Raw genomic sequence first — 7,935 nt, 5'->3', positions numbered from 1 at the left:
TGTGTATGTTTTCTTTGTTATATTTGATTGTATGACTATGTCCCTATTATCTCACTGATATGTATAGCTTAGGGATTTACATTTTCTTTGATTCACCTGGAGGACATTTTAGTACATGGGGTGAGGTATGGGTCCTGCTTCATTTTTCTACAGCTGTAAATCCAATTATGTCAACCCCATTTTTTAAAGAGATAATTTTTATCCCTTTTAATCTTTGGGGCTCTCTGTCAAAGATCAATTATTTGTAGGACATTGAATTTATTTCATAGTTTTTTGCTTTTAGTTAATATGGGTTATGTCAAACACCTTTTTTTATTTTATAGAGACACTTACTAAATAATTTTAAAGTCATGCAGCTAAATTCTTAGCTACAAAGGTAAAAATAGTCATTATTCTAGTTATTATTATTACCTAACCAATTATGCCAAATTGGTGACTTAAAATAACAGTAATTATTTTTATTACATTTCCTGTTTGGTGGGGTTCACTGGACTCGGCTAAACCCTGCTCGAGAGCTTTCATGCCTTAGCCAAAATTCAGAAGCTTGCTCTGGTAATTCTGTAAGCTGGGGTCCTGACTAAGGCTGTTGGCTAGAACACTTCCACAATGTCTTTCCATGCAGCTTAAGCAGCATGGCAGCCAGTTCTAAAAGCCAAGCGTATCTATCCCAAGAGAACCAGGCAGACGCTGTATTGTCTTCATGACCTCATCTTGGAAATCTCATCGCATCATATCCACTGCAATCGCAAACACAGCCTGATTCATTGAGAAAAGACATAGTCTCAGGGGCAGTTCGATTTTTATGTCCATCTGTACCTGGGTGAAAGTGTAGGGGTGAAGTCCAACCTATTCATCAGGTCAAAGACTGCTAAGGCCTCCTGCAGTGTGGCCTCTTCATAAGAGAGACACTGGGAATCTCTCACTCTCTCTCCTGCCCTTCACCCTCCCTGCTTGCTGGAATGCTGTATCTACCCCTGGGAGCAGCCCTGGGACCACTGACCCTAGGACCTGTCGGTGCCTTGCCATGTCTCCATGGACCTTGGTTCCATGTGTCTCTGCGCTCAGCAGCCTATGAGCTCCCCGCTTCCTGTTTCTGCTCCACTGGCCTGCAGCTCTGTGAGTCTGAAGAGGGCTCCAACTGGCCCGGGACCCATGGACTGGAGTAGGACTGGGTAGGACGTCTTCTGGATATACAGTTTCTTCTTATACATAGATGAATGTCACTGGCTTTGTTTCTCCAGACAAGCCAGCCTAACAGTGCCCATACTTACTGGGATGAGTGATGATTTCATGATATAAGACCAGAGGCAAAAAAAAGTTAAAAAAAGACCAGAAGCCTCACTGGGATTAGGATCTGAGTAGCCCAAACTGGGAAGGAACACCGCCACAGAGGATAACTGATTCTTAATCATTTATCAGACATGTCAAGCTCAGTTTGAATTGGAATAAAAAAAAAGAAGAGGCATGCAGCCTGGCTCCCATCGTGAAACAGTTTGATCACAATTTCTAGAGAAGAATTCTGATCAAAGGGGGAAAACAGAGCAGCAGAATTTCAAATTCTCATGGGCTGAATACTTCTTAGTCATGCAGACTGGTGATGCCTTAAAATGATTGCCCTGGCATAATATTTAAGCCTTAAACCAAAAATATCTCCTAAGGTATTCTTAACATAATATTTCAGCTTAGCCAGTAACAAAAAAATGTCTGAGCATTACACTCTTTAAGAACTATCTATGTGGGGTCAAACAGAAAATAGCTTCTTGAAAGATCAAATAGGAACCTTAGGGGCCAGGGAATTGATATTGCTGGAGAAGGACTAACTCAGGAAGCACCTGAGAGTGGCTGTACTACTTGAAGAGTGTAGTTAATGTCATTACATCGTACACGGAGAAGCTGCTAAATCTATATTTGTTTTGCTGTGTATATTCTCAACAACAATAACAACATAAATGAAATTTAAAAAAAAATGTTTTGAGTAAGTAGATATCCCAACCCACTAAGAAAAGTTCAGATGTGTGAGCAGAGCTCAGCCAATGGGAGTAGACAAGATGATTTAGCAAGGATGATGCAAAGCCCATGTTGCTGCCAATGGGGAGACCACAGAACACCCGCTCACATTATGGCTCATGATCCAAGCACAGAAGATGTGCTGGACTGGGCCTGTTGGGCAGCAGATCCAGTTTCATCCTCACCCTGTCTGTTCTGTGTCGCGGAAGGCACTTCCTACACGTGGGGTTTCCTAGGCTCCCGTATCATGTCTTCCCACCATTGTGTGTGTTCAGTGGGAGACACTGATAGGATACGGGCGGAAAGGAAGAAAGTAGATGTCGAAAGAAAAATATGACCAATCAGTCAGTTAGAGTTGAATGTTTTTATTAAGCTTTTCCTAGAACTGTCTTTATCATAGATTTTTAGTGCCTTGGAAAAGTTGAGCGTTAAATTTAAATGAGGAGGAAGGAGACAGGGAGGAATTTCCTTTAACACTAGGAACTTCCAACAACACTTATAGATCCCCTGATTTAAGTCTTTTGTTTGAACAAGACACTGAGAAAGATAAAATGTCTCCTTGGTTTCAGTGTATCACGGGGAGAGTTAAGGGGATAATCCTGACCCAGGCTTTATATTACACCAGTCTCCTTTCTGCAATTATCAAACATGGGTTACTTTTCTTTGAGCTACCTAAGTAGTGTGGTAGGTACTGGGAGTGTAATGCTCAGACATTTTTTTGTTACTGACAGATGACAAATCAGGTCTGTCTAGATAGGAAATCAAAACTACTCGCTGTTCTTAGGGAGACCCCCTAGGAATGAGATGTGACCATTCCCCAAACTCAGCAGAGTAGGGACAGAGGTAAACTGAGAACAAGGAGCCACTTCTAGTAATGTTGATGCAACCAAACGTGCTTTAACTTTTAAAGACCCTTATGGAAAGACAAGGGCCTGATAGGATTCCTTGCTTGGGTATTTTTCCTGAAGTTAAGCTCAGTTGACCAATTATTCTGCTTTTCGCACTGCATTTGCTTAGTTGCCTTAGTAGCATGTGTTGTTTCTGTTGTGTGCTGTTGAGTCCATTGCAGCTCAGAACCACTCAGAACCACCCAATGTGAGAGAGTAAATCTGCCCCATAGGGTTTCCTAGGCTGGCATTTTCTTACGAGCAGATTGCTAGGCCTATTCGCCCAAGGGTTCAAACTGCTAACCTTTGAATGATCAATGGATCACTTCATCATTGCACCACCCTGAGTCCTTACTAAATGTATGGTACACATAAAGTCTATGCCAATAGCCCCAATCTCCCTTTCCTGCCTGATCTCTCTCCCCTTCCCTCGACTTCTATTGATTCTGAGACGTTTAGTGGTTGGTCTCACAAGTCTAGATCTCTAATCAAGAGTAATGCTTCAGTCTAACCCAAGTATCATTGAGTTGGAATTGTTTCCTGTGCTATACAATTAAAGACATTTGAATTAAATATATATACATATATATTAATTCAAATAGATGTAATAAATATATAAATACACATACATAAATGTAGGGTTTTTGTTAAAGAGATATCTCTCATCTATCTGTCTTTCTATTTATAGATATATCTCCCACACACACAAGGAAGCATGTGTGTGTGTGTGTGTGTGTGTGTTCCTAAAGAAAACCAATAAAAAGATAACCCTTTATGATTGACTATCAAAGGTAGCATCACTACCAGTAGGCCATGATGCTTTGAGGGGCTGCCAAAGCTTTGTGACTGTGCTTTATCACTGTATTGGAAGCCGAATGTAGCCAGTGGTTCCCTAGTACCCCAGGGTATGAGCCAAGGGAGGATGTGCGCACACAGTAATGAGAAATGTGATGTCAACCCTATACTTCATGAAATGAATAGCCACCACTTGATTTAAAGTTCTCGGTTTCCTGTACTGTTTAATTTTGTTTCAGATGAGAAATTAGCGTTACACCCATACTTGAGGGCAAGCCAAACTGCATGACTTCACATCGCCTTTAGGACAGTATTGAATTACATAACTTCTTAGTTTGTTTGCTCCCCACATCCAGATATTTGGGATTTTCTATATGATTCAGAGTGGAGATTTGGGTCTGAGGAGAGGGTTTCCATTTCCAGGGTTGGCCAGACCTTTGTGATGTCACCTAAGTAACACATCTGTGTTCTTTCAGTCAGTTTGGTACATGTGGGAGAGAAAACCCCACACTGGTGAACCCTGAGAGGTTCTATGGGCCTTTTTCTTGACCACTAATGTTTTGCCTTGCTGTTTAATTATGTCTGCTCTCTTAGGCTGAATGATTTTCCGAGTTTTGATCACAGTGCAAAGTCTCCTTTAGTACATTCTGTTCCCCTTACTAGAGCTCTTCCCAACTGCAGGGAACATGCTCAACTCTTGTCCCAGATGGCCTTATTTCCTTAAATAAGATAATCGATAGCACAGTATTTCAGGGAAATAGGGCACCTACTTAGAGAAAATGGAATCAATACTTTCATCGAATAAAGATCATTGGAAAGCATTCCTATTGAACTTTGGGTATAATTACACATATATATTGATACAACTACCTAATGATGTTAATGACATTGCCAATCTTACAGGTTCTGGTTGCTATATTTCAAAAATAATGTAAAAGTAACATTTTCTTAGTTACCTGGAACTTGGAATGTTAGTAAAACCAAGCTCCCAACTCAACTCGAGATCATGTTTTCTTTGTTCGGGTAGATGAAAAGATTCTAGAGATAGCGGGAACATTCGCAAATAAGGCAAACCGTTTAACAATTCAAAAAAGGGATCTAGATTTTGTTAGACTTGCAAGGTAACAGTCGAACAGAAACACAAGCACATCTCGACTGAAGTCCACAGGCAGGTTTGTCATGAAGTCATGAAACATCATTTTTTATCTTCCAGGCTTTTCATTTTTATGAGCTCCTTGTAATGCCTTATAGAGAAACGCCAGGCAATGTAATTCCCAAAATCAGCCAGTGAAACCCCTGGGAAGCACATGGTTTGATCTGAACCAATCATGGGGATGGCCCTGAAGGAGGGGCAACCTTTCACCACATTGGACATGGGGTTGCCATGGATTGGGAGCCGACTTCATGATTGCTTATGACGACATCAAAGATTTCAAATCTAATTTTTTATATTCAGTGTTTATTCCCCTTTCTTATAAAGTAAACCATCCCTCACTACTACCGCAGGTATAGAATTTTCTAGAACACAAACCATGGATCCACTCCCTTTCAGGTTTGTTAGCACAGGAAAAGGAGCGCAACAGATATCTGTACACAAAACAGCATCTTCTTATGATCAGGGTGAGTGAGTCAAACAAACAGTGAAGTGGCTTTCTTCCTTCTTTCCTTCAAAGGGGGAAGCACCACTTCATTAAATGGATATATTAATGAAGATTTCTATGAGCTGAAAACATTTGATAAACGAGTTCAACGTACTTCCTTAGGAGTAAGTTTTGTTGTCCCTCTTATTAGGATATTGCTCTCATGTAACCATCAATGTTGTTGAGATCTTTGTCAGTCTTATACTGTATTTTCATTGCCATGTTTGCCTGTTAGCTCCAACAGTTAGGTTTGGAGTTACAATAGACAACAAATGTTGGTCTGCAAAATGGTAGTTTCATAGGGTTTAGACTGAAAATATCAGTCACATGCCAATCACTAAGGCTGGCAATATAGCTTTCAGAAATAATTTAATTTAGAAATAATTCCTAAAATAATTTAATTTAGGCCTTGTTGCTGAATAGAGATATTTTCAAATTCTAGAACAGCACAAATAGAAATATACCAAAGGTAGACTCATGAGCCACACATATATTTTGATTTTTTTTCCTAGTAGCCATATGAAAGAAGTGAAAAGAAATGGGTAAAATTCAATTTAATAATAATTGAATTATTAAATTTATTTATCCTACATATCAGAAATATGATTATTTCAATGCATAATTAATATTTAGAAATTATTGAGACATGTTACATCCTTTTTTAAATTCTAAGCTTGCAAAATTCGGTGTGTATGTTACACTCCCAGCATTTTTACATCCAGATTAGTCATTGTTTTAATTGATCAGCAGCCACCATTGGCTAGTGTCTAGTAAATTAGACAGTTTGTTGACACTCCACTTACAGGCTGAGTGGTCTTGATAAACAATTGAGCCATTTGAGTCTGCTTACTTTCCTACAAAATGGAATCCTATAAAGAATATTGATGTCATAGAGTGAGATGTGAGGTTAGCAAAGAATCACAGAACAGTGCTGATAAACAGTAGGGGCTCAGCAAATCACAGCTGCCATCATTATCTTAAGGAATGATGGCCATTCACCTAACAACTTTGACTCTTTTACATTAATTTGCGAAAAAAAATTAAAGGCCTTATAATGAACATTTCCCTTCTACATGAAACAATTTCTGGTCAATCATGTTAAGTTGTAGCCAAAAGGTTAACAAGTAGAGTTACAGAATGTTGTCAGGAAAACTTGAAGGCTTGATCTATTTATGATGGAGGGCCTTTGCATGTGACACAATCAATAAGTTCCCATATGGAGAAGCAGAGGCCTCCATTTACAGTCTGAGAATGAACCGTTCACCATAAAAGGAGTGCCAAGAAGCCCAAAACAGAACTGTTTGGGAAAGATTGAGATCGCCATTTATTAATCATCTACAATGGGCCAAAGCCCAAGCCAAGTACTTCTCCTGGGTGAATTTATTTAATAGCAACAGCAAGGATATACAAACAAACAAAACTTTTCAAGGCTGATCAGGCCATCCTAATCATAAAGTTAAAGAAGGAGAGGCTCAGGGCAGCAGCTGGCCAATTTGCCAAAGTTGGTATAGCTCTTCGGTGACTCTCATTCCTCTCCGATACCCTCAATATGGGCTCTACCAGTCATGCTGCTCAGAAGCACGAACTACATGCTTTAAAGACAAATACTTCCTCTATCTATGAGCTAAGAATAAAGAATCTGAGAGGAGATTGCTTAAAAGGGAGCCACTTCCTACTCTACCGAACCACTAAAATTTGTCTCTGGGAAATGGTTCGATAGCAACATAGGTGCAAACTATGTTCTTTCATTAGAGGAAGCAAGACAGCCAAATTGAACCTCGGCAACCTCTCGAAATTAGTTTTATTTATTAAAAAACCTGATTCCTTTGGAAAGTCTGATCTTACAGGTAATAGCCAAGGAAATTTGTGGGGAAAGGGGGTTGTTTTGATGCAGGAGCCCGAGTGAAACTCAGAGAATAAGTTGCTCCCAAACGACCAGCCTCCAAAGAGCACGTGACTCTTGTTATATCTGGCGAGCTGAGTAACTATTCAAGTTATGGGGCTACAGGGGATACTGTCTAGACCAATTCTTCTGGCTCTGGGGTTGGCAGTACATAGAATCAGAAAGCCAAAGCATGGTCCAAACATCTCTGCATTTTTTCTGGTAGACAGTCAAGCTGGATGGAAACTAAATCTCAAACAATTACCAAATAGCAATAAACAAGAGAGTAAAAAGACTGCATAGGACTTTCTACAGTCCTTGATGAATACATCCTGGCCCTTGAGCTAAAAAACATGACATTTATGAAGTGACTGTACTGGAGGAAAAACAAAAGCACAAAAGGCAATTATAAAGATGGACTGACTCCCCCCATTTGAGATCAACGCCACTGTGTGAGGGGTGGGTTCCAGCCTCAGTGATGGTACTACGAGAGGAAAAAACACATCAATAGATAATTGAAATAATTTATTTACCACTAGAGCACCACAAAAACAAACATACATGGTGTTAAAATACAGCATAATCCATCATCGAAATACAAAACAACTATTCTTATATTCTTACAAGAATTCTTATACTCTATTTTTTTAAACATGCTAACCATAAAATTGTACTGCGGCTTAACACATAAAAACTGCCGCCTTGCCCCACCACATACTGACAT

The sequence above is a fragment of the Echinops telfairi genome, unplaced genomic scaffold (genome assembly GCF_000313985.2).
Source record: "Echinops telfairi isolate 266 unplaced genomic scaffold, ASM31398v2 ScPeMD7_7424;HRSCAF=8462, whole genome shotgun sequence".
Classification (NCBI taxonomy): Eukaryota; Metazoa; Chordata; class Mammalia; order Afrosoricida; family Tenrecidae; genus Echinops; species Echinops telfairi.
Note: the sequence above shows the minus strand (reverse complement) of the source record.